The sequence below is a fragment of the Xiphias gladius genome, chromosome 5, assembly GCF_016859285.1.
Source record: "Xiphias gladius isolate SHS-SW01 ecotype Sanya breed wild chromosome 5, ASM1685928v1, whole genome shotgun sequence".
In the NCBI taxonomy this organism is placed as follows: Eukaryota; Metazoa; Chordata; class Actinopteri; order Istiophoriformes; family Xiphiidae; genus Xiphias; species Xiphias gladius.
In genome coordinates this window covers 15,217,224-15,243,553 of record NC_053404.1, presented here as the reverse complement: position 1 = coordinate 15,243,553, position 26,330 = coordinate 15,217,224, and the positions used below count along the sequence as shown (strand labels likewise).

The 26,330-nt window shown below is 36.9% G+C and overlaps 1 long non-coding RNA gene across 5 annotated transcripts; it reads left to right on the top strand.

Moving 5' to 3' along the window:
- Positions 1 to 863: 863 nt before the first annotated feature.
- LOC120789689 lies at positions 864 to 26,330 on the top strand. Of its 5 annotated transcripts, none has more exons than XR_005707438.1 (7): positions 864 to 977; positions 4,155 to 4,226; positions 6,397 to 6,454; positions 7,212 to 7,280; positions 21,396 to 21,468; positions 21,576 to 21,749; positions 25,652 to 26,330. It is a non-coding gene; the product is annotated as an uncharacterized LOC120789689 (long non-coding RNA). The 5 variants fall into 5 exon arrangements; XR_005707441.1 differs by having other exon boundaries at positions 6,386 to 6,454; XR_005707437.1 differs by lacking the exon at positions 864 to 977 and adding an exon at positions 3,315 to 3,493.

Genomic DNA, 26,330 nt, shown 5'->3' with positions numbered 1-26,330 from the left:
ACAGACTAGAAACTGCACTGTCATAAGTTATGTTCCTGTTTATTTTAAGGAGGTAAAGAATTAGAACTGAAGTGCATAGGCTACGTAAACACAGTGGTACAAGGATATCATAACAGAATTTTCCTAATATATTTTTATATCATTCTAGTCTGTGTTTAACAATATGTATGAAATGTGCAGTTGCTGTTACAGAATTTCAAGAGAAACTGAAATATTGACAAAGTTGGTCATAGATAAAATACAAGATCAGATCAAAAAATTATTCTCATATGATGGATGCTGGTAATATTATGACTTGATTTAGAGGTACAGGCTTTGCACACATGTTAGCAATGACATTTCCATCTTTCGTGGAAGAATTATAGCTAGTTCTGCCTTATTCAGCTCTGTACAGTATTGGCTTGGGATCATTATCAAGTGATCAGGATTCATAGATGACACATACTGTAGATTGTTCCTAGAACGGGGTTTCTGATCTGCTTAGCAGTAAGATTTTGTGTTGAGTTGTCTGAAGGTGACATGAGTTTGGCACATCTCTGTGGACAGAACTTAACTCATTCTAACTGGTCCCACCTTTCTTTACCATTGGAGGCAGGTTTAATAGCACAACAGATCATTGCATTAATCAAACCCTGAAACTTGGTCAAAGTTTAAAAATGTGACCACTCTCGGTTTCCATCTTTTGTGCTACAGTAAAGATGCTGTATGTATAAATGCTTGCCCTTTTCAAATCTTCATCACTTTGGCAGAATTTCAAAATGCTGGTTAATCTTTATTCAAGTCACTCCTTTGATTTTTCTTGCCTGTAAGGTCAAGCCTTTTTATCTCTGACCAAATTTTTTCCTCTGTCGTGCATAGGTCTGGGAGTCAGAGTTGTTGTCTGACTCTACAGCTTGACTACAGCAGAATTCTAACCCCCCCAAATTCCTCCTGGGCTGACAAACGTCGACAAAGACCCCGAGAGACACCAAAGAGAGGTGAGCAGTGAACTGAAGCCTCATTGTATTGGCTCATTATGGGGTCCCGCAGTGAGGAAGAAGCTATTTGGTAGCACCACAAGGTCAATATCTGAAAGCCAGGGCGATGGAGGGGATCAGCCTGTTTTTAATTTGAGAAAGCGTAAAGAGACTTTCCTAGTGAAAGACAGTCTGTGAATTATAATGAATTGTGAGGACTGTACAAGCAAGATGTTGAGTTGACAAATGTTTTCCTTTTCACTTTTAAAGTTACATAAAATGCAATTTAACCAGAGTATTGCAAGCTCCCAGACACTCCCTTGTATGTCAGGTGCAGTTACTGCTGCATTCAAGGTTTACAATAGTGTAAAGTTAAAACACAAATTAAAAATGGCAAGGGTCCAGTGCTGCTGCTTTTTTATAACGTGTTTTCTAAACGTTCTAAAATCCTGAGGTTTCAGCCTCCCAAACTCACATTTTTCATGTTGTATGTACATGCACAAGCTCATGTATCCAGTTTTTCTGCTTGAAGTGAATGCAGGTGCAGTTCAACTCAATATGTATTCCACAATTTACTAAATATTCACTCTAAACAGCTGTTTCCAAAGCTGTATGAGATATATCTTTGCTCCCTGGATTCACTTTCCCAGGAATTTTGATTTTACTTCCAAATAGATGTGAAAAGGAGAGCTGTCACACTCTATTATAGTGACCTCAATGATTCTGTGCCCTACCCAAATCCAGCGGTTTTCCATAACAATGCAAATTAAAGGGTGCAAAGCTGAAGGAGACAAGACTTGTTATTTTCCATCCAAAGGACAGAGGTTCTTTACAACAAACTTGTCTGTATGCCTTGTGTAGACTTTGACAGAATTTAAATGCCAACTTGGAAGTTGTTTTGTGTGAGACAATACATTTTTGCTGTCAATTCATAAGGCTCAGCAACTGTCTCGAGAAAAGTGATACCAGAGCTGTGGAGTAGGAGTATGTATGCCTGCAATAAATTATTTTTTAAATTAAATAAATTTAATCTGTTAATTTTTTTAATTGTTATGTACTGTGTTTAGCTGCGGACTAACTCTCTCTGAGACCTTCTGAGACTAATTTTGAGTCCAAGTTGGAGCAGTTTTTACAGTGAGGGCAGGTCAAAGGAATGTATTACCATGTGGCCATACCCAAGACCTATTAGCTTAATATACTCCAACAGGAAGATTTGCTTTTGGCAGGTTTGTAAGGGTCTGGTTCAATCCCACATGGGAGACTGGGGTTTGAATTCCATATCTTTCATTGGACACTAGTTAGGGATTTGAGCTTCAATTTTGGGCATCTTTTATGCAGAGGAACCAGTTATTCTATTTTAATATCCACAGAAACTCCTACACCTTAATATACAGTATATGTTTACCATATAGCATTATCTATTTGACTTGTACTACTAGTTTACAATATATTTCTGAGCACTATCCTTGTGCAATCAATATTAAAACATATTCATGCTTAAGAATACAGTCATACTACATGTATTCTATTTTAGTATATTATCTATCTATCTATCTAGCTATCAATCAAATAAACTAGAATACACATTTAAAATAAATAATTTTTGTATTTATATGTGTGTTTTGTTTTGTTTTTTGTTGTTGTTGGTCTTTTTTGTTTTTTTTTTTTTACTATTCCCACACATAAATAGACACCTGGGCAGCAGGCATCAGTGATATTCATAGGACCATTGCAGGAATTGCAGTCAACTGTATGTAGCAATGTGAAACAAAAGTATTGCATGTATTGCCACAATGGCTGTAGCGTATAGAGTATCACTAAAACTGTACATGGTGCTCTCCATTTGAATACAAATGCCAACAGTTACAGGGCCATAGGAAAATCTGAACATTTTATAACCTGAGGTCATATTTATAGGCTTTTATATAGTATATAATACTGCATAGATTTAAAAAGCAAGTCAAAAGGGTAGATAATGATCACAGTAGTTCATCACATCGAGGCCCTGTAGTGTACAGTTAATTTGATAATTTAGGTACATTTCTGAGGTAATTATATATGATGTGATTTCTGTGTAATACATAAGACCATGCATCTCTGCCATTTTACCAGAATGAATAGGCTGCAGTCAGTGACCCACATCTCAGCGCAATGAACTGCTTAACTCAGACTGTTGTTTTATTCAGTGCACTGTCAACAGACGGGTGAGGAGGAGGAGGGGCGGGGGCTTGTTCTTATCGGCCATTGTGATTGGATGCTAGACTCGGCTCCCCTTTGCCATTGGCTACTCGCGGTGTCACTATGGATCTGTTATCGCAGCTTCCCGCGCCATTCGGCGTGCACGCGCAAGGCAAGCAGGCACGTAACCGCTTGGAGACTGTCTGGAGTCTGTCTGAAATTGATAAAATTGGAGATGGAGTTTTACATCTCTTTGCTCATTTACAAGAAAAGGTGCCCGTTGGAAATGGGAATTTTTGCTCTCCTCCTCACACGCCTTCGCCCTTGAGTCGCTACGCTCAGCCAGAAATATTTTTCAGGTAATTGCTGTGAAAGTTTTTTCATCTGCAGTCTATCAGCAGACAGCTCTTTATGCACAGGTAGGTAAGGCAGGCGCCAGAGTGCAAGTTGCCTAACATACAGTGGATATTGCAGCATTACACTACTGCCAAAAAGATGTTTATTTGTCAATGTTAGTTGTGCGGCTTTTGGCGTAAAAAACGGTTTCCTAGCTTATAATTTGAATTAGCCCATTCTACCGTAATATACTGTAAGTAGCCGGATACATTTCCTTTCATTAAAATAATTCGTCTGATATGTATATTTTAATTTCTTAGGAATTCCACACAGTAGCTGTTGTGTTTTAAGTACTTGACCTCACACTACTTCAGGAGGATGCGCAGGTGGCGCACCTTTGCTGACGTGAGGTTGTTGATTAACCCCACGCGCGCTTCAGCTACCTGTTACTCAGCAGACACCTGAGGGGAAAACTGTCTTTTGTGTGTGGACCCATCAATGCTCTTTTTAACCCTTTCAGCTATATTACCCAGACAATTCCTGATTACAAAGCACCGAACAATATCTTTTTCATGCACATGTGCAGTTAACTAATCTAAACTAAACCATGTGGTCCTGAGGTGAGGTAATATGAATCCAGTATGAAATGTTTTGTCTTTTCCTGTCCTTGTTTATGCTCTGCAGGGGATCAGCTCTCAGCCCTGGAGTTCAAGAGGAGTGCACCATCCACAAGGCATCATGCACCAGTATAAAAAGGTTGGTTGCTGTACACAGTGTAGGTTGAGACAGGGATAGCCTGTTCTCTTTTATGGATTGGACCGTTTTAGGGTGATACTGCATAGATTTAATAGGCTTTATCATACCATTAAATTTATTCATCTCTCGTGATTACATATCCCACCACAATGTTAAAAAATATTTTTCACCCTACTTTTTTCAGTACATATCTTAAAACTTCCCACAAGTAGCTTCAAAACAATAAAACATTTTTCCACACTGTTTGATGGCATCACATGAAGTATATGTCTGTGCTTTCTTTCACACTATATTTAATCTATAGCTGTAGCAAAAATAATTAAATGTAATTTTCTGGCTGCATCATCATTTTTTAAATGTGATGATTTGTGCCGTGGTTTTTAGGAAATCTCTGTGGTTTATCCAGGCATATTTGGTATGTTTGGAAATGTATTCATTTTCACTAGATTTTTGTTCGAACAATGCGCCCTCATACGTTTGAAGAGGTTAACCATCATACTATTTCCTACCCAAAATGATGAGCAGCAGTATCTCATTTTGCAGAAAGGAAAAGATGGGTTTAAGATTTAACTAAAAACATTGTGGAAGTTAAAGTAATGTGTGTGTGACAGCGTTATATTAGCCTACTTTGCTGCTGCCTCAGACTCGTCTAGACACTTCTGCTCTGTCACTGCAGTTGTCTGCAGACAGTGCAGTCATATGACTTGGGGAGCCTTCTTCCCCCTCCCAGTGTCTGTTCTTTTGGGGCAAGATGGCTGCTATAGCATTGTTGTTATCCATGACGTATATGAATTGATGTGAGGTGAAAAAACATGGGAAGGATAGTGTAACACTAGATTTAAATTAAACAGAAATCATCTGCCTGAGCATACAGTACACACAAAAGGCATAGTGAATGTTAACTCTTGAATGGGTTTCTCTAACCTAAATTTGTTGTTTTTTAGTTGACTGGATGATTATTTAATCACCAGTTGCCATCTTTGGGTCAAAGCAGGCCAGTAAGTAGAGAGTTCCACTATGTTTATATTACTTGATGGAAGTTTTTTCCTTGCTAGTTTCTCTACCGTTGCCTCTCTGTCTGTTACTGGGACGCGTGGTAGTCATTTTGTCGGTATCCCAAAATTTGTTGTGAACAATCAAAGTATCTCTGCATGAGATAATTACAATATCTTACAGGTAGTCTGAAAGAAATAAAAAACAATTACCTGTTACCACTTAGCATTTCTAAACATGTGGGGAAGGATGTTGTGAAAGCAATAGTGTGAACACTGTTTCAACATTGTGCAGTGTGAAATAATGTTTGAATGTTGATGAGAAAGGGAAATAGCAACTGTTTAACATTTAGTTAATATTTTTGAATAGATGACTATCTGGTGGATTTTGGACTGATAACTGAAAGTCACTGAAAAGTAACCTAATCCCTCTCCTAAATGTGAGAAGTCTAGTAGATTGCATGGCTCATCAGTTCTGAAGGAAAGGCAGGTCTGTAAGAGGTTACTTTTTAAGTGTTGTGTCTTTTTATTTTTTTTATTTTTTTTTTTTTCTCTTCTCAGTTTTTCTTTGCCTTAAACTCAATTCAGCCAATGAGACTTATCTTAATACCATCATTACTGTCATCAAGTGGTATGAAAGATAATACAAGATACAATTTCTTCATTTTCAGAGGATTAGTATTATAAAGAGCAACCTGCCATTCAGTAAATTTGGTGAAGCACTAATTCACTCAATGTGAAGGAAAGATATTTTTTATATATATATATTTATTTATTTGCGTTTTTTTTGTTTTGTTTTGTTACTGATTTAAAAAGTCATATTTTGCACCAAGCAAAGATATGTGTTTTTAAAGTCGAAGTAGCTGCAGTATGCTTTTCAGATTGCTTTCTTTCAGTGAGAGAGGGTACAAGCAATATTACCTTTGGCTTTCAAAAGTGCTCCAAGCTTCACTCTGACATTACAAGTTACTTTCACTCAGTGAGTCTGTGATTTTTATCTGTTTGCCATATCAGTGACCAGCCTGGACAGATCTCTTCATTATCACCTACTTAATACATACTGTCAGACAGCTTCTTAAGTCTCGTCTTGTCATATTCCATAATGGTTTTTGAGTGCTTGTTGATTATGTTTTCACTGGAGCGTACAGCCACACTTAAAACATGCAGTATCTTTGCAGGCCTGTCCCAAACCTGACCCAGTGTCTGACAAAAATGTTTGGAATTGCAATTAGAAAGGTAAGAAAAAACTTGGAAAGCAGAGTTTTAGATTCATAAATTTCTATTGCGGTAATTTATTGTCAGTTTGTATTTATAGTCATGAATTTGCAAATCTTTGATTAGAATATACCTTTGTGAAAGCACAATATGGCTTGCAATTATTGTTTTTTGATTCTGCTATGCAAAACATAAAACAGATCATGTATTATAGGAAACCATTTGGGTATGCACACAGTATGTCAGTTTATTTTAGGAAATTAATCACTTGTCCTTATTTGCAATGGTGACCTCGGTACTGAATGGATGAGGATCAGAGTGATCACTGCTGCTTGCATGCACAATAGAAATTAAAATAATGCATTACTCAGTACTACAATAAAACAAGGTTAGTCCTAATTTATGAGGCTTGAATTAGATATGAGCTATTTTAAAGTATGTATTATAACAAACAACTACAGCTCAGGCATTTTTTAGAACCATTAACTACTGTAAACAATAAGCGTTTGCTTTCAAATCATTTCAGCGATAATTAAAACAAATGCAATGTAATATTTATTTATATAATGTAAGTTTTTGACTTTTTTTAGTTGGAATGTTTTACAAGCCAAACCTCCAATGCTATAAACAAACCAAAATGAAAAAGCATTTTAGTTTAATACTTCTCCTTATGATTTATCCCAATTTCTCTTAACTCTGTCTGTGACAACACATGTGTATCTTGAATATTTCCCAGCCGCATATTTGTTTGCTAATGTTTTTTCTTATGTTTTCACAGGACAGCCATGGTTTTTTGCCTCCTGTCATGCCTTCATGTCTTCAACGCTGGAGTTTGTCTGCCTAAATGGTAAGATCTGTGTTAACCTGTTCATTAAAGCACATTTGGGCACGTTTAAAGTTGAGAAAAGCAATTCTAGGAATGCTTTAAGGTGCTGTAGTGAGTGAATGCGATTGCCTGAGGGAAATATCAGTCCGCTACAAACCAGTATTTACAGAGGTTGAGCTCTGGCTTGCAATGCCAAGTCGGAATGATATGATGCTGAGAAATAGCTAATCAAATTCCCTGCTGTCATTCACTCGTCAGCAGGAATCATTTTTTATTAACAAGGATTTTTGATCTCTTCATAAGATAATCATGGATATGGATCTCGTAACTTTCACTTGAGGCTTAGCCAGAAAATGCTGATGCAAGAAGGGCTCTGAATCTTCATCTTATTTTTCTATTGGCTCATTGTCTCCACCCACAGTGCAGTCACAAGGTCTAATATCATGATGATGTCTGGAGAAAACAGGCTTTCATCTGGGCTCTAATGCTTCCTGAGCTATAATGAAAAGATTTCTTGGGTTATTTCTGTGCACATATAGAGTAAAATTTGAGCATGTTTCAAAGCATTGCTCTGTACAACAGCAGCACCTGCCATTGTCTGTTGCAAACCCGTGGGTTGTTTACCTCACCAGCCTCTGCTGCGTTATGACGCAGTTTCCTTTGACATTGGTGTGGCATATTTTAAATCAAGGCTTTCTCTGTATTTTAAGGCGACTCCTGGCAGTCTGCCAAAACATGGACCCATTTGCCTGTTCTCTCCTAAGAGCACAACTGCACAGCTGTGTCCCTTAGCTGGTCCTAGCCATTGATAACTCAAATCCAGCAGCGTCCATTTTAGATTTTAGGCAGTGGCGAAGGAGATGAACTGTAATGTAGCTTGTAGAAAAAGGAATCAGAGCTGTAAGCGTAAATCCTGTTAGAAAACCGCATCACTTTTGTGGAGTAAACAAACTTTTCATTGGAAAAGATGTGAAAGTAATACGGAACAAACGTGTACTTGTGAAAAATACTTCCACCAAATTGTGGTTATATGATTTATAGTTTTACTTTTTGTCAAACGCAGCGCGATTCTTTCTTTTGGATGAGCATTTTGATTTTATAATAAAACTTTCCTTTCTTTTCATACATTTTGAACTATCTTACAAATGCCTTTTGATGGAATATTTACCATGAATTACTAAAAATGCACATCAATGAAGATTTAAAGCAATTAAATTCCACATGTATAATAATATACTACAGTAACATAATGTTAACGGTATCAAATGAAATTATATACTATTAAATATTGCTATCATTTTATTTAGTATTTTTTTATTGAAAAAATTAGCTAAGCTACAAGTTCATCGAAAACAGAAGGTGATTAGTAAGTCATGCAGTTTATTTGAATTTAAAAAAAATTAGAAAGCAATGAAAACAATTTATTAAGGCGTATGGTCTGTCTTATGTTTGGAGATTTGGTGCTGTGAAGTTGAAGTTTGTACTCAGTGAATATTACAACAATCATTAGTTCACAATGCCGTTAGATTATGTTTTACAGAAATAATTTTAAAAAAAATCAAAAGCATATATACACATTAAACACAATGTTGTTGTTTTTATGCGCATCGTGCATCATAAACATTATTTAAGATAGAAATATTTTTTGGTATTTCATTGCAGTCATAAATGACATTTAAATGTGTGATATGTATTTTGTGTCTGATTTGTATGATCATATTATGCATATATTTTAAAATAATTTCAGTTTGCAAATATTTGTTGAATTATGCACGATACCCTTTTAATTGTTATAAAACTAACAATATGCATACATGTAAATGTAATTAATGTAATGAAATATTTTAGTCTCGATGCATATTATGCTTACTAAAAATAAAAGCCACTATAGAAATATAAGGCTGTATTATTAGTTTGTTATACTGCATTAATTGAAAATGAAAAGTAATCTTTATATCGTTTATAATGTAAATGCCGTAAATGCACTTTAAATTAAAATCACCCATTGCAGCCTTTATTTAAAAGTATTTTATATTGTGATGTAGAACTGCTAAAAGGTTTAGGTGACCTTCACTCACTTCAATACTTGTTTTCGTCCACTGTTAGGACCTTGTTTGAAAGCCAGACTGTATTCTGTTGCCACCTAACACAACAGTGGCTATCAGTAACATATTAAGTAGGGCCTCTGCTCTGTTGCCACGAAAACAGAGAGAGAAAGGCACTTTGGGTTTATGCATGTGTTGATTTGTCAGGAGGAAATTAGGCAGGTTGGAATAACTAAACCTATAGATTGATGTCAGGTTGAGTATTTTGATTTTTTTTTTTTTTTTCCACGCTCAAACCTGTTGACATTTGTAGGTTGGGACAAAAAAAGTGGAGTTTACTTCACCAACATATTGCAAATTCCAATAATGCAAGCAAACAGTACGGGCATTTTCCAGTTGTAATCATGCACATTTAAATTAGACTATTTCAGGTGTTGTCAGACTTAGAACTGAAATCCTGATTTGCATTCATTTTCATCATTGTTATTCATATATGTTGACCACAAACACTTTGGATAATGTGTTATATTGTTTTTTGTTGTTTGGATCTAATATTTCGGTCGACCGGTTACTGTTGAGTACGTTTCCTTTATAATGTATTCACGATGCCCTAATAATACCATAACAACACGAATGACTTGTTTATCGGGTGGATTTTGCAAACTATCTTGTTTTCTGCTCAAGCACAGTTTCTTTGGTATGAAATAGATCTTGGGTCAACAGTAAGATCCTTGCCTGGAGATAGCAGGCCTTTGTTTATCATTTAAACAAACACAGTCGACACACCACCACTAGTTAGCAGAGTGGTGAGTTTTGTATTAAAGCTGCCGCCACAAACTCAGTATCATCGTATCATAAATATTAGATCCTTATTAGAAGAAAGCTGTCTACCTGAAATTGCACAGTGACTATACTGTAAATATCACTTGTTAAAGCACTGTTATTTTTAACTTTGTGAGAGGAAAATAAATAACTTGTTTTCGTTGACTGGATTGTGAATGTTGTGTGTTGCCTGCATTTGTTTCCACTGTTTGTGATCCAGCCAGTCTGAAGATGTGCACATGCAGCATGTCCGTTCCCACTCAGCTGCGTAGCCTTGACAGCTTCAGCAATACTTCCTGTTTTCATTTGACTGCAAATCCACCACTGACTTTTAAATGGAGTGTGCTCATCTATAACACCCTCATGAACGCTACAAAGAAGGCTGTAGGCCTGGGTGACCACATGCTGACTGCAGTGCAAGGTTGCATGCCAGCTTCAACTGAACAGCAGCCTGAACAAGTACTTAGTTACTGGGAAGAAACTTTTGGCCTGAGATGAACTTCTGACTTTTTACATATGTCTTAACTTTGACTGAGTCGTGAGCACATGGAATGTAAAAACATACCACTGGGTTGAGGCAAGTGAAATGAAGAGGAGTAGTCCTCTACTTTTAAGTTTACAGCAAAATGGCTAAACAGTTACATGTACTACAGCGTTTAACGTGTTACACTGTCCTTAATGAAGGATTTATTGTTCATTAAAATGACAGGATCAACTCACCCATGGTAACATTGTCGGATGCGTGTATGTCTGGGCTTAATTGTCAACTAAAAGATTTAAATGTTTTGGGTTTTTTTTATTTTTTATCCTTTTACTCACATCAAAAAACCTACGGTTGCTGTTGGTAAGAATGGATCGATATCGGTTATCTTACCCAGATCCACCTTGCTCTCACATGCCAGATACTTTGTAACTTTGGTATGAATGGTTGAACGGAAAGTACATTGTGTCCTTGTAACTCTGTACAGTAGTTACTATATAGAGCTTTGCCGGTATTGGATTTTAGGGCCGGATTGTGATATTTAGGAGTCCAAAAAACATTCTGATAATGATTAATCAGCAGATATTTGTTTACTTTGTCCAAATTTTAATCAAAGACCCCTCTAAAATCAAAGGTATGATACAGTTGAACAATAAGGTAATTGTTCTTACAAGAGTGTGTACTAACATCTGGTCAGACTGTAATATTATAGTCTTTGAGCACCAGGCTTGAATTCCATTCCATATAATAAATAGTTAAGTGTTCATTTCGTGTTCGCTCAGTGACAAATCTTGTTCTTTTCAACACCAAAGACGCTTGACCAAGACTGTGACTTGTTGCATTAACTTTATATATTGACAAAAGAAAAAACTACAAGGTTATACAAGTTTTAGCCAAGCTCTCGGCTAGTTGAATCTCAGCCGATTTAAAAAAAAAAAAATATATATATATATATATATTGCAGCAACTACTTTTCAATGATGCAACGACTCTGTTTAGCAGTAAGCAGTAGTTGCGGAATGTGTATTGTGTAAATGCAGAAAAACCAGTATATATGTGACCAATATTTTGGTTTAAACTTCATATCCGTACAAGGGGACTCTGTTGTGTAAAAGTTATTTCTCTCTATCGTTCTTATTTCTCTCTATATATCCAATAAATATGTAAGGGGAAAAAAAAAAGAAAAAAGTACTCTAATGTGCTACAGCGTTAAAATTTCCCCAGTTAAGAGGCTTTACTAAAAGTTTCCTTCAAAGTCAGATATGTGAGACCTGAGGGTGTGCTTGCATTTTTCCTTAATTGGGGCTTCTTTTAACACACCTGGAATACCTGCCTTCACTTTGCCATTTGACCTTTTGTGAATTAAGATGGAAAGGAAGAGTGAGAGCTCGTCAACCCTGCAGTACATCATAGCGAGCGGAGGCTGCACCATGACTAATTAGTAAATCTCACCTCTCTCTAAGGTGAAAAAAATTATTTCCTTTGCAAGGAGGGCGGGTGTTGATGAGTAAATACCCACCTGCACCAAGTTACAGAAACCTAATAAGTCTCCCTGGACTTTGAAAGTGAATATTTCATATTTCACTGATCTCTAACAGCTTTTCTGCATGTCTCATATTTGACTCTCCATAAGCCATCTAAGATGGGTAAAGGGGAAACACAGACTGCAGGGTCTCTTTCCTGTCACACAATGGCGTGGAAAGGTCAGGCCTAATGAACTCGGGGGTGTGACCCCTAGTATTCAGTGACTTTGCATGGGCCCCCATCCCACTGCTGCAACCATGCCGGTTAATCCTTTTTTGATCCTAATTGATAGGCATTAACATGATCCTTATCCAGGAGCTGTGTTTTGTCTTCCACAGCCCGTCTCTCTGGGTGTCAGTGACACAAAGTGTGAAAGCGTTAAACCAAATGTGAAATTGATATTTTTCGTGTTTGTGTGCTTAAAATCTGGCTGTGTTTCTAAACACTCACACAAAAGTTCTCAATGTTCAGCGTTTGCCCTTTGAGGCTCTTAACAGGACTTAGCACATGACCTCTAGAATCCGACTGTGATGTGAATGGTACCAGCCCATTTCCAGTTTGTTTTCCTTTGAGTCCTTTTTATCTTCATCACTAGGCGATTACTGCCTTTAACTGCTGACTAATTACCCTCTTAAAAAGGTTTGCATTGACTTAAAGTCAGGGCACATGTCACTTTTATGAACGTGCAGACATTGCACGATTTCCAAAGTGCAGGTGTTATACCAGTTCCAAGGGGCTTTAAGTAACTGTCTTTTTCAAAAATTATAAAGTCTTTGTTTAAATTGCCATAGTTTGAACTGTTAAAGTTGATTTAACTTAATGTTAATTATGATGCCTATTGATAGTCAATGATAATTGTCTTTAGACTGATGAAACCTTTTCATTGCTTCCTATAGATTTCCACTTATTAGCTTTTCTGTTTTTATTATAGGAACTACAAGCGGTTGTCCACTTTAGTAAACTATAGAAGAACTCTTTCATGATGCAACATCTATATGAACTAAATTGTTTTCTGATTCTCACAATTGTGCATGATTTTATTTTTTTTAATTTACACTGTAGCTGATAATCACCGTTTTTTTCAAAGTTTTAACATTCTCCATCATCATGACATGTCTGAAACTGAATTCAGTCTGAGCAGTGATGGAGTGGCACTAATGTGATAAATAATTTTTGATTTTAATATGATTTACTTTTCATAAACTCTGTATGTTTTCTCAAATAAGAGAAATGGTAAGATTTGTATGTTGGTATGGCATTTGATTAATTTTTATCTCTTTGATCTTTATTCAGGGTTCAGGTTTAACAGAATCAGGTTTTGAGTAATATTTGAGTTTGATGCTATGATCAGTTTGTTTAGTCTAAAAAGGTTTTGCATAAGCAATTGTGTATTGTACAAGGACTACTTTTATTGTAAAATACTTGAAAGGGTTCAACAGGAAATCATTCAACTAAACAGTAACTTAATCATGTTCAACTTGAGCCATGTTCAACCTTAAAATCAAGTCTAGATTTAGAGACATGTTCAACCAGCCATCAATATACCTTCAGAGCCCCCCCCCCCCCCCAATTTGTTTACACTCACAGATCAAAGTTAATGTCTTCCTGATGCCTAAATAATAGATTGTTGCAATTTTTTTTTCCTTCCCCCCAAACCTCTCACAACACAGTTGGGCAAGTTGTAGACTTGTATGTTTATTTATAGTAGAAAGCCAACATTAATAAAGGTCTTAAATCAAAGGACAAAATAATCACATGTTTGGTGCTTACAAGGCTTGCTATGTGAGGAAAAAATAAAACAACAAAACCCTGTAACCCCTGCAATAATTTTGTAACATTTGTCTTCAGTGTAGAACAAACATATTAATGCCTAGATGCCTTTCACAGTAACTTGTTTACTCTGGGTACATTTTATTCTTCTCAAGAAAAGTCTGCCATTTTCAAAAACATTTCATTCCATTCTTTATTTCTGATATTTTTTTTATTTTTTATCCCCTTCTTCTCCTTCTTTCTGATTTTGGTTTTCTGTTAAAAAAAATATGTTTAAACTACTGAATGCTTTTGGGTTTTCTCTTCAAAACCACTAATTACTGCAGGTTAACACTGAGATCAAGATTAGGTGCCTTTTTTAAAAATGTCTGAACAGCTTTTAAACATATACGTGTTTATCCAAAAAAAAGCTTCTGGTTTTTAAGCCGTTTATGGACAACCATTTGTGTGATTTTTTTAATTTATTTATTTTTTTCCACCTCAGTATACTCAAACCTGCACAATTAAGAATCATGGCTTGCTATTGTGCTCACCAGTGTGCAACAGCCCCCTTTAGCTGGAAAATGCCAGGTGTCGTATTGGTTCTTGTTGGTTTCACACAGTGACTCAAGTCCCTCCCTGGAACGCAGTTCTCAGGTCTCCATAGGATTGAGTGTTATTTCCAGCTTGTTTGTTGCAGTGAATAATAAGTACTCTGTAAAGCCTGATGACATAATTTGGAGATTACAATGGAAAAATAACTAATTATGGAGCTAAAAAACTACAGATTGGGACTACGCTCATGTATTTCACTTGACTGGCACCACCTGCCCTCTATATGTCACACTCACTTCACTTATCCCACAGTTGTGAAACCGAGCTGGTGTCTGCCAGTTATGTGCAACCCCCAGCAGACACACAGGCAATTAATCAGTAGTGGATTGGACTTTATAATGCCGTTGTTATTTAGATTTGCTTTACCCATAAAAAAATAATTTGATGAAGGGCAGGATTGAGAATTTAGTGGATGGAGGATTCAGTGATAGCAAAAGTAAGGGAACTCCCCTTAGTGTTGCTGTCTTCACTGAGACAGTAGGAGTAGTTGAGGGTCAGAGCACAGGCGAGAAAGTTCTAGAAATATTTGTGTTTAGGCGAGTAGTGGCATATGTGTTTTTCTGGACAGTATTTGTCAGATTTTGTAGCTTGACCTGCTGGAGCTTTGGTTTTCTTGTATCTAGTCTGAAATAATTTTAAAATGTGTTGGGAGTAGATATTTACCAGGGCAGGAACATGGTGTATGATCATATGCAGCACTACATGAGGAGTTTGTTGCAGTTCTGGCTGTGGTGGTGAATCTCTTTACTCTGCATTATTTTTTTCTCCACACTACCTGCTTGAAAAACTGGCAAAGTAGTTCATGAATATAAAATAGTTTTCTTTTTTTAAGACTTAGCTGACAGTAAAGCAAGTTTTAACATTTATGCCAGTGTTGCACCGATATAGCAGGTTCAAATACATTAAGTGATTTTTTTTCTAAAATTATCATGAGTTCAACTGTGTGAATAATAATTGGCTGACACCCACACTGTGCCTGACTTCCAGACATTTAAAGTAGTATTTTACTTTTACAGGATTCACCAGTATATTATAAACTAATATATTGTCATCGGCAGCATGCTCACATCAAACAAATTCCATAAACTTTCTGGGCATCCCTGGAATTTTGAATTCACTTCTGGTATGCAGGCCTTTTTTCTGACTAATTTTTTATCAGTTATTGCAAAAAGTACGAAGGAAAAAAACAGGAGCCACATCAGTTTGTCTGTGTGAATGAGAAGTTTGACTGTCAGGCTAAAGGTACCAACACAGGTGCAAGTCTGCAGCATCATCAACAAACGACAACCAATGTGGTTGACAACTGACTTTTCAAGCCATGTCTATGCATGTCATATCCTGGTTTGAATGCAAGTCAATATATTAAGTCTTCAGCATTATAGAGCAGTTATACCTGTATGTGCCAGTGCCACATCTTTGAAGTTTGAAATGTGTACTTTTATTTGGTTTGAAAATATATATTTTCTTCCTGAAATTCATCACAGGAATAGAAAGGAGATCACAGCACCTCAGCTGCTTCAGTGTATTCTCTCCATATTGTTTTAATATCAACTGCCTTTCCTAGAAATGACAAGGATGAAAAAATCAGATGTAAAGCACTTGCAGGATGTTGTTGCATCACGGCAGGGATGAGAAGAGCTTGTTGTCATGTGTGAAGTAAGTCTTTTAAGACATTGAAGTCTGCGGTAATTTCGACTCTTTTCATGATATAGCTGTCAAAAATCATACCAATAGAGTGTCATTTGCTTTCAGTTCATTTTTATGAATTGGCTTATTTATCTGTGCAATCTGACCATTTTTTTGCTACTTTTGGGCTAAGTAGTTCGGTGTGTATTCACAGTTGGTTTCAGTATTTGTTTAGTTATTTGTTTCTGTTCATGCATTTAACTTCTATTATTACTCATTTATATAGTGATTAAAAACAGAAAACTGAACGTTTTGGGCCTGGATGGGATTTATATAGAGTTCCTGTATAAGAGGGCAAACAAAGAACGGAAGCAAGAGAATCAGGTAGAGAAAACGTAGAAGATTTGGGGCTGTCGACATGACAAGTTAGAACGTAAATGATTCACTGATGTGCTGTTTATCTTTAAAAAAAACTTTTGCTATGTCAGGCCTAATACTGTATCTTTAACACTAAAACAAAATTTAAGATATTAAAATTACATTACCTTTCAGTTGTTAAAATCAGCTTTACATAATTTTTCTGGGGTTCAAAGCTAATAAGAAAAAGGTGCATGAGTTTTACCTTGGATGTTCTTTTTGTCCTAGTTCTACCAACAATATACATATATCTCATGATTCATTAAAATATCAGTTTGTTTTGGCAATGCTTTTAATGTGGATGTCATAAATCCCCATATCTATATTAAAAGTTAAGAAGGTTCAACTGTCTGAAACCTTGAATACATACACTCATTTAAAACTGAATTCTTTGCTGCAGCTGGCTATACAAACTGTGATCTTGTTGTGTGCAGGTATAGACAGGTAGCAGGTATAATTTAAAGTGATGACAGTGAATTGGTTGATGGTCCAGGCATCCCTATCATGATTGGTGGACAGTGTTACGGGTGTATTGGACAAACTTTAAGGTTTTGAGAATCCATTAGTATTAAATTTAGGCATACAGTGCATTATCCCTATGATTGGTAGCTTTTAGAATTATATAATGTGTTCAAAACTATATGTTTTGGAGGTAGCTGCTGCCCCTTACCACATCATCGTTGCTTGGCTTGTGCCAGTCAAGAGTTGAATTTAGATTTGTAGCTTTGTTATGAAATCAGTTTTTATAACAAAGCAGGTAGTCCCATATGGGCGGCCTTCTCAATCTAACTTAACTTCTCAATGCTGTATGTTCACCATTCTCCTGACAAAACCATTCAAGATCAAGGGCAGCATCACCTTTGCCACTAATGAGGTTGTTTACCAAATTTCCTTGTGGACTTAAACTGTGAGAGAAAAACAGACCATGCATAGCAAAGTACATAATCAACATTAGCAAAACAGATCTCCAAAAGCCCAAAGTTATACATTTTGTGACAGTATAACACCATGTAGCTTATCTGAAATGCCTGCATGGAGAACATGCAAACCTCTCAAAGAGGCTTCTGAATTGAACAGACCATATTATTATACTCTGAACAAAGTGTTACTGGATTTAAAATTGGACATAATTTTCAAGAGAAAGCAATGAGGACAGGATGGCTATTTAATAACATTTTCTACCTTTTAGATTCAACTATTTTGTCAAGAAAACCAAAACAGTTTGAGAGCAAAGATGTTCAGGTGAATGATTAGTTCATCTGAGTATTATTAGCTGGGTTGTCATTCTATAGTATGACTCAACTAGTTTCACTGCACATACAAGAGATACTTGAATTTATTTGAGTTTTCAAGGCAAAATGAGCTGCAATTATTAAGCTAAATTAAGAGTCAAAAGACATGACAACATGTGCACAGCACTGACAAAAAGCACTGACAAAAAAATGATAAATAGGACTGGGCACAATTTTAAACTAACCAACAGTGTTAGGACAAACATACAGTGTGCAGTATCTATGAGGGTGAACATACAGCTAATTGTCAATCAGCTCAATATGACGCACCTAGGCTGCAGCAATGCTGACTTACTAAATTCGGGGTTAGAAGTCTTTTTGGCTACCCTATGTAATGGGTTTTTTAGTTTTGGATAGTCTCCTAAATTATTTATCTCCATTCCTATCGACTGTATTGTATTAAAAACTCAAAACTATCTCATATTTTAGTGTTTTTCTTACAATTTCCATCACAAATCAATCCATGTGGTCCACAGTGGTACAACATATATTAGTTTAAACTAATGGAAGAACCTCTGGGTGTTAAAAGTTTGCAATAATAATGATGTATGCGTGGCACAGTTCTGTCTGGTGCACAGCAGAATTCCATTTTTGCTTAAATCCGTCAATGATTTACAGGCCTGCTCATCAAAGCCCATGTACACCGCTTTATTTGCTGATGTAGATTGGGTTCCAATCTCTGCGTAAATGTGTGAGGCTTTACTGTATGTTTGCTTATCTGTCCAGCCATCCCATCTATTCAAACAGCTTTCCTTTCATATAAGGCTGTGTGTTGGCTACGCTTTTTTTTTTTTTTTTTTCTTTTCCTGGGACCTTTTCTGTTATTTTGGGACCAGATGGCGAGGGGCACGGAAGCGCCTCTTTTGTCCGGGCGCCCCTCTGAAAAGAGGCTGTCCTCCCTAATGTAATCAGCTGCACCGGAAGGGTCCATTTTGGGCTGTGAAAGAAGACAATCGGGTCTGGACACGTCTAGATTACAGAAACGCAGAGTTCATCTCCCGACCCTGCCCCCTTTGACCAAGGCCCTGGCACAGAGGATCCTCATCTTTGATCAGTGAAGGGTGGAGGTGTTGATCCGTCCTCATGAGGGCCAAAGGCCACCCCCCTGTTTACCCTGCACTTGGCTGCTGCTGACACCTCCTTCCGGAAAGAGCCAGGGGTGGTGGGTTGGTTTGGGCATGGGGGGATACCATGACCCGTCTAGACACCTTGCTTGTTGCCCTGGTGTTACCAAGGGGACATAATGAACTTTGACCTCAAAAGTAGTTGGTTAGGAGCCACTCTGGTTATCCAAGGAAGACTTTTTTTTTTTTTTTTTTTTTTTTTCATTTTCAGGGTTGGGGGTGGAGAAATGAGGCAGGGGTATGGATCTGACCCACATAACACAGAATCTGCTTTGAGGGACCACAAGCATGAATTTGTTGGCAAAACTTCCTTTTTTGATTTTAATAATTGTTTGACATTGTCAGTTCGGTTACAGAACGTAAAGACACTTGTGAAAGACAGACAACAATACTGCTGACAAATGCCTTTGCTTTCAACTCTGAAATGACAGTTACTTTTCTGAGAATTTTTCTGTTTATTTGCTTTAGTTCCTCTGACCCCATGATGACACTTCTTGGAGGGAGGACTGATTTTGTTTTGTTTTTTAATTTGTGACATATTGTAACACCAAGGGAGTCTTGCTGTTTTTGATTCATGATTGTTTTTTGATTTGTTTTTTGATTTGTTTTTTGATTTTGATAAATTTTTGGACATTTTATTTCTCATGCACAGTAAGTAATCTTTGATATCTGTTTTCCTGTAAAACAAAGAATAACATTCTAACATTCACTCAATATTTAACATTAACATTGCTGAGTAAGAAATGCCTTTTCTGAGCTGTTTTTAATGCTTTGCCTTGTTGAGCCAAACCCAGTTTTCTATCTTGGTCAGACATAACATTTCATTCTATTTTTTTCAGTTTTATCTTCATGAAACTGTGATTTTATATTTCAGTATATGAAAGTAATTTGCATGATGTTCTTCAGCTATGCTCAACATGCACTTTTCTCTTAACCTGTACTTACAAAATTAATGTACGTACATAGCGCAAGTAAAAAGATTTCAAAATATTCTAAATGGATTGTCAAGAAATATGCAGTGCAACAAATAATGCTGCTAATCTGAGTGTAAGTCTTTGTAAAAAAAAAAAATAATAATTTAAACATCTGATTTGAGCCTTCTGCTTATGAGTCTAGAATTTTTGTATGATTTTGCAAATAATTTTTCTTATCTATAAATTGTCAGAATAACCGAATTAGTATAGAAATATTTCGTCATGTACACAGTGAGATGTTGTTGTTGTTGTTGTTGTTGTTGTTGTTGTTCTCATTTATTGCGGTTCATACTTCATTATATACATAGAGTCCCTGCTTTTGGCCTGAACCACAACATAGTCCAGTGTGTGAATTGGCTTTGATATTGAGGCTGTTCCTCAGGAGTGGGTGTAGTGATTCCCCCATCATGGCCGCCACTACCAACCCCGCCCTCTCGCCTGCCACTCAGGAACAGTTAAAATGGCAGCATGCAGTAAAATGAGTGAGAGGGTGAAAGAGAGAAACGCCTACTACTGTGGGCCAAGGCACAGTCGACTGAGCCGAAGCTCGTCTTTTATGCCATCTCAAACTGAGATGATTATTTTTGGTCTATTCGGCCGTCTTGAGTACGATGTAGAATCTAAAGATGTCTAGACAGGTGGATGGTGCTGAAACCAGTCAAGAGTTATCCTCTTTTGTCGTAAATTTATCCAAAATCTGTAGTTCATGACAGTGCTCTATTTTCGGCAACAATATGTCCAGTTATAGAAACAAATGTAACTGTATATTCTTCTGTAAAATAATTGAAGTTTAAAACACAAAATTAATTCAAATATCATTAGCGAAACCACGGCTCCACTATTTTCAGGGTAGAAATGCAGAAAAGTAGAAATTATTTATGCAAAATATGCTTTTTGCCATTTATTGTGACACTGACAACATTGCAATGGAAAGTGTTAACATTTTTTGAACTCTTCACCCAGGTCTTTGGCGAGCTGCCATTTTATTCTCCGAATTATCGGTTGCAGCTTGGCACGATGGGAATGGGTGCTTGCTGATTATCACAGAGTTTTTCTGCTCTGTAGCATCTAAAATGGAAAAACAAGTTATATTATTCATATACTGTGTATGTGTCTTAGTTATAATATGTCTTAGTTTGGGTAGTCTGTGTTGGACACAGCATAATTTTTATTCTGAAGTGTTGCAGTACAGTATTTCAGTGGCTATTCATTTTTAATGTCGAAAGAACAAAGTGCTATGATCAGTGATCATTGAAATGCTTTGCTCTTAGTCAAACAGCTCTATGCATTTGTTTATTATGCCATCTAACTAATATCAATTAAAGGCTATACGCTACACCAACCCAGCGCTATTTTCATGAGCTAGAGCCCCATTTAAAATGGCTCACAGAGTGTAGATGTGTGTATCCAGTCTTAATAAACCGACTGAAATTAAGTATTACACCCAGTCATTTTAAACCTTTGCAGGTCCGGCTGCCACTTCAGAACAACTCTATTGCAGTGTATTCCATATCCAAATTACTGTGTGGAGAAATTTAAGGTAAACATCCAAATCTTCTATTTTTAGGTCTTCCTACTCACAGTGAATGACATTTTATTATTGGGTTTTGGTGTGAATGTTTTTTTTTTTTTTCTTCCCTTCCACAGTGTAGAGAGTTGGCTGTGGACTAGGAGGAAGATGTCATGCTAAGGATGGGTTTTGGTGATGATGTTGCTGCTGTTGATGCAGCATCGAGCTCTCACTTTGTGCCTCTGTCAGCTATGATGCGTAACCACAAAGTGAGTGACAGGCCAGTCCCTGGGGAAAGCAAGGGGCCTGAGGTGAGTCAGATGTATCCTTGACCCTGTCTAGCTGTGTGTCAGCAAGCAACACAAACTCAGTTTAAAAAAAAAAAACAAAACAAGAAATGGCAAGGCTGTACATTGTACATCTTAATTTGGTATGTAGAAGAAGAATGTAAGAAAGACTTTTTAAGAAACACCTAGAAACACAACCACCTTGACTGCTTCTGTTTAAGCGATCTGGTCTTCATTGCATAGACTCCATTATGAATTAGGAAATTATAATGCAGCATATCACATTACAACTCCTAACCATTGTGTGCATTTGTATTTTTGCCAGAGTACTGAATGTTTCACTCCTTCCATTCACTCTTGATATTGTAAAGAATGAACTCAATACTTATTTTGGAAGATATTCAATATTGTTCACTTCCATGCATTATGGATTCAGCATAAAATATCCAGTCCCAGTTTGGGACTTAGAAAAGAGATGTCAGAGAAAAGTAGTATGTCTGTGTCATTCTGTACAGTCAAAAGTTGTTTTTACAGCTTGTTTATTATGAAGCTTTTGTTTTGTTGCATATACTTATTTGAGCTCCGATTTTACACACATTTAAAGTTACAAAGCTCTCACAGTTAAAGGGCACAAGAAGGTAGGTGCCGTTAAAATTTCCATTACCCAAGTTTATTACTCGGATAATCTAAGATGGAATTTGAGAAAAACTTTATGCTTACGATATATAATGAACAAGATGCATGGCCAAAGGACTGCAGAATCATTAGTGATCAACTGTAAATAAACTACAACTCTATGTGTTAAAATATTTGAAGGTGATCTATCTGCAAAGATATTGTAATGTGTGTTTAGATTAAGAAAAGTTTGGAAACATTTTTACAATTAAAGCTTGGGCATATCCTGTTAACATGAATGGCTAATCGGTGCTTTATAAAACTCATTTACCCAAATGATCCAGAAATTTGTGAGAAAAAAATAATGAATTAATTTATTCATGCATCACTCATCTTGTTTTTGATTTGTCATATTACTCATACTATGTGTGAAAGAACGTAAAGTGAAATGTTATACATTTTACACACATTACAGTCCTATTACTGGTATTATCATTATATTTAGTCCTGAAACCGTTGATTAACTGATTAGTTGATCAACAGACAAGTATTTAACAGCAGTTCTGATTATTGATAATGCCTTAAGTATTTTAACAAGCAGAGCTCCCAAACTTGCAGCAAATGGAAATATCTCCTGCTACTCTTTGTTATATATGCTCTGGGAAATTGTGATGGACATTGTTTAGTATTTTCTTTAATTTTATAGATTAAATGATTCATTGACTATTGAAAAATGTAAACAACAGATTAACCGATAATGAAAATAATTTTTAGTTGCTGCCCTTATCATGTTAAGCGTTAATATACAGTTAAAAATGGACAAAATCTGTTGATGTGTCATGGATTCAAATAAATATGAATCGTTTTGCTCAATGAAAAAAATCTGCTTCCACTTGCCGAAAAGATAACCACCATATCAGTACATTATATTGAAAGTCAGTGTTAGTTTGTTGTGACATGTTCTCAGAATTCCTGTAATTTTACTAAAGCCGTAGTAAATGTTGTATCAATGAATCATGCAAAGAAAATCATGCTTGATCTTAAAGTATAACTGAAGCAACTGATGCATTCTGTCATCATTTCAAATGTAACATATGATTCTTTAGAAAGACTAACTCTTTAATATTAACTCTTTAACTTTAATATTAATGTTAAAGAGTTAGTGTTCTCTCATTATTATTTCCACATTAATGGAATAGAGTAATCTATTTTGGACACATCCATCATTCAGCCAATGTAGAGAAGAAGCACTGTTGGTCAAACTAAGTTATAAACAACTTTGTGAAATTTAATGCAAGATTTCATGTTTTAATTCAGTCCCACTTAGCAGAAAACATCCACTCTAGAAACCAGATGTGGTGGCTACATGGGTTAAAGTACATGGAAGTCTTGTTGTTTTCTGAATTTCGTTAAGTGAACGAAAAGAATCTTTAGTGAAAAGTCTTGCATCTTTTTTCAAGAGTCACTCAAATACGGTGTGTGAAATGAGAGTTGCCTGGGTGTGACTTTACCAGAAAGCATCCGCTTGCTATTGTCTGCCTAGTCAACTTCTGCAGGCCCCAGTGCCCTGACTTCCATACATGAGAGATCAAGGGTTACCAAGGTGCTTTTGAGAAAGGAGGGCTCAATGTGAGAGGGGACAAACCAGTCCACAAAATACTCATTTCCTTTGCATGTTAGGTGCCCTAGTGGGGATTCAGATGGGGTCACTGACACAGCTACTGGGGTTGATTTTTTTTTTTTTTTTTTTTTTTTTTTTTTTCCTCCCTCCCCTCGTTGTTCTTAATAAAAACTGTTGCTCGCCTTTTCAGTGGCTTGTGACTGCTATCTGCAGCCTGTACAGTATGTGGCTTTATAATACACTGAGTTTGCCCAAAAGAAAGTTTGCTCAGACTCTGGCTGTTTATCCGGTGCCAGACAGAGGCACCTCATGTAGAAAAGGTAAAAGTAGTTCTGTCCACCTCTCATTCTTGCCAAAAAGTTCAGTCACTGAGCCACAGCATTAACTTGTATTCTAACAAGATTAAAATATATTCGTCCTGGGGATTAGCATAGTTAGGTGTCCTTTTGCCTTTTTTTTTCATGCACTGGTGCGGTGACAGTGGGCTTTGATCTGTGTTGCGAGGCAAGAGTCCTGGCTTGGACCTAGCCATTCGAGTGCCAAGTGTGAAATTGGCCTGATGTCATCCCCATTCTTCACCTTTTACATCTTTCACCACTTTAATTATGTTTCCGCCACAAAGCCCAGGCACCTCTGAGCAGATTCCACTCTGGCCGTAGGAAGCATTTAGAAACTGTGGGTAAATGACACAGTAGGGGAGGGGGAGGATGGTAGGAGAGGTCATAGCAGGATGGGGCCCTTTTGTGTTTAGAGGTAGACATTGATACTTTCCTAATGTATCATGCGCTCACTTCCACTTTTACAGCATGAGAACTTTCTGAAATTGTCAGCAATACTGCAGAAGATAACTTTTATTCCAGGAATTTTTTACAGTTTCTACGTCCTGTTTTGGAAGAGATGTTTATTTTTCAGTGTTACCTATGTAGATTACTGATGATTTATACTGTCATATATTATGTTTTGACTGCAATGCAAGACTTTTCGGTAGCAGTTAAGAGCAATGAACAATGACCACTTGAGGTCATTTGGCCACCTGAATCTCACTTTCAGAGATGAGACAAATTATTCTCAGATAAAAGCTTTTGTTCCAGGAGAATGTGCCCATGCAGCCTTACAGCTTTAGCTATTGTTCATGCATTGGTGTCCCTATCTGAACTTCAGGGAGCCTCTCTGCCTGTGAATATTTTGATGAAGGTTCCTATTGATGCGCTGAATGAAGGACCAAAACAACAGGGGTATGTGCGTATGTGAGGAGGAACAAAAATGAATGAAATGTGTTGGTGTGTGTGCAGATGTGTGTGTGCCAGCCAAGAATATAATAAAACCAAGTGATAGTGAGGTAGGTAGGTGTGTGTGTGTGTGTGTGTGTGTGTGTGTGTGTGTGTGTGTGTGTGTGTGTGTGTGTGTGTGTGTGTGTGTGTGTGTGTGTGTGTGTGTGTGTGTGTGTGTGTGTGTGTGTGTGTGTGCGTGCGCGTGTGTGTGCATATATGTGTGTGTGTATGACGGAGAGAGAGAGTATGAGTTAGTGAGTGAGAAAACTGTGTGGAGAATGGGTTACTGTGGGGTGGGGGGGGCCAGCCACCTGCAGCCATGACAGGCTTTGACCTTCATTGCTCTCTCTCTCTCTTTCTCTCACCCCCTCCCTCTCTCTCACTCTCTCCTTTCGACTCCCGTCTCTGCCTTGTGATAGAAGCACAGGCTCTTTTCAGAAACGGCGAGGAGGACTGACCATCGTGAAGACACTGCTGGGAGCAGCCCTATCTGCTTTAATGGTAGTCACTGGCCGTTACACATGGCGTTCAAAGACTAGTGGTGCAAGTATGGAAATGCAGATAAGGCATTGTTGAGGAAACATGCCTAGGAATTGTTCAAGGCTTTCCCTTGCATAATGTTGGATGCTTTTGCGAATGTTTTTATATCAAAACCAGTGAATTTGATCCTCTATGAATCTGATCCTGGACTGCCCAAAGAATGAGGGGGTGTTTGTTATGCTCTGCAAATTAAAAATGTTTGTGATTTAATTTGTGAATATTTGAAATCTGGCAACATTTGTTTAAAACTATTATTTTATCTATTTCTCTTCTAGACAATTTTGGCCAGTAATGCAAGGGTTTTTTTTGTTTTTTTTTTGTTTTTTTTTGGCAGAACATTGATTGAAGGTCACATTTACTGCTTTGGCCAGGCCTCGGTTATTTTTTTTCTGCATTTTTAGAGTAATAAATGAACCCCCTGCTTCATATAAACATGCCAGAAACTTGTTTGTGTATAATCTTCAAGCTTTATTTACTCTTCTTTTGCAGTTTTCAGGAGGCAGTTAATTACACAAATTAATACATGATACAAATTATGTACATTTATACCAAAGAATA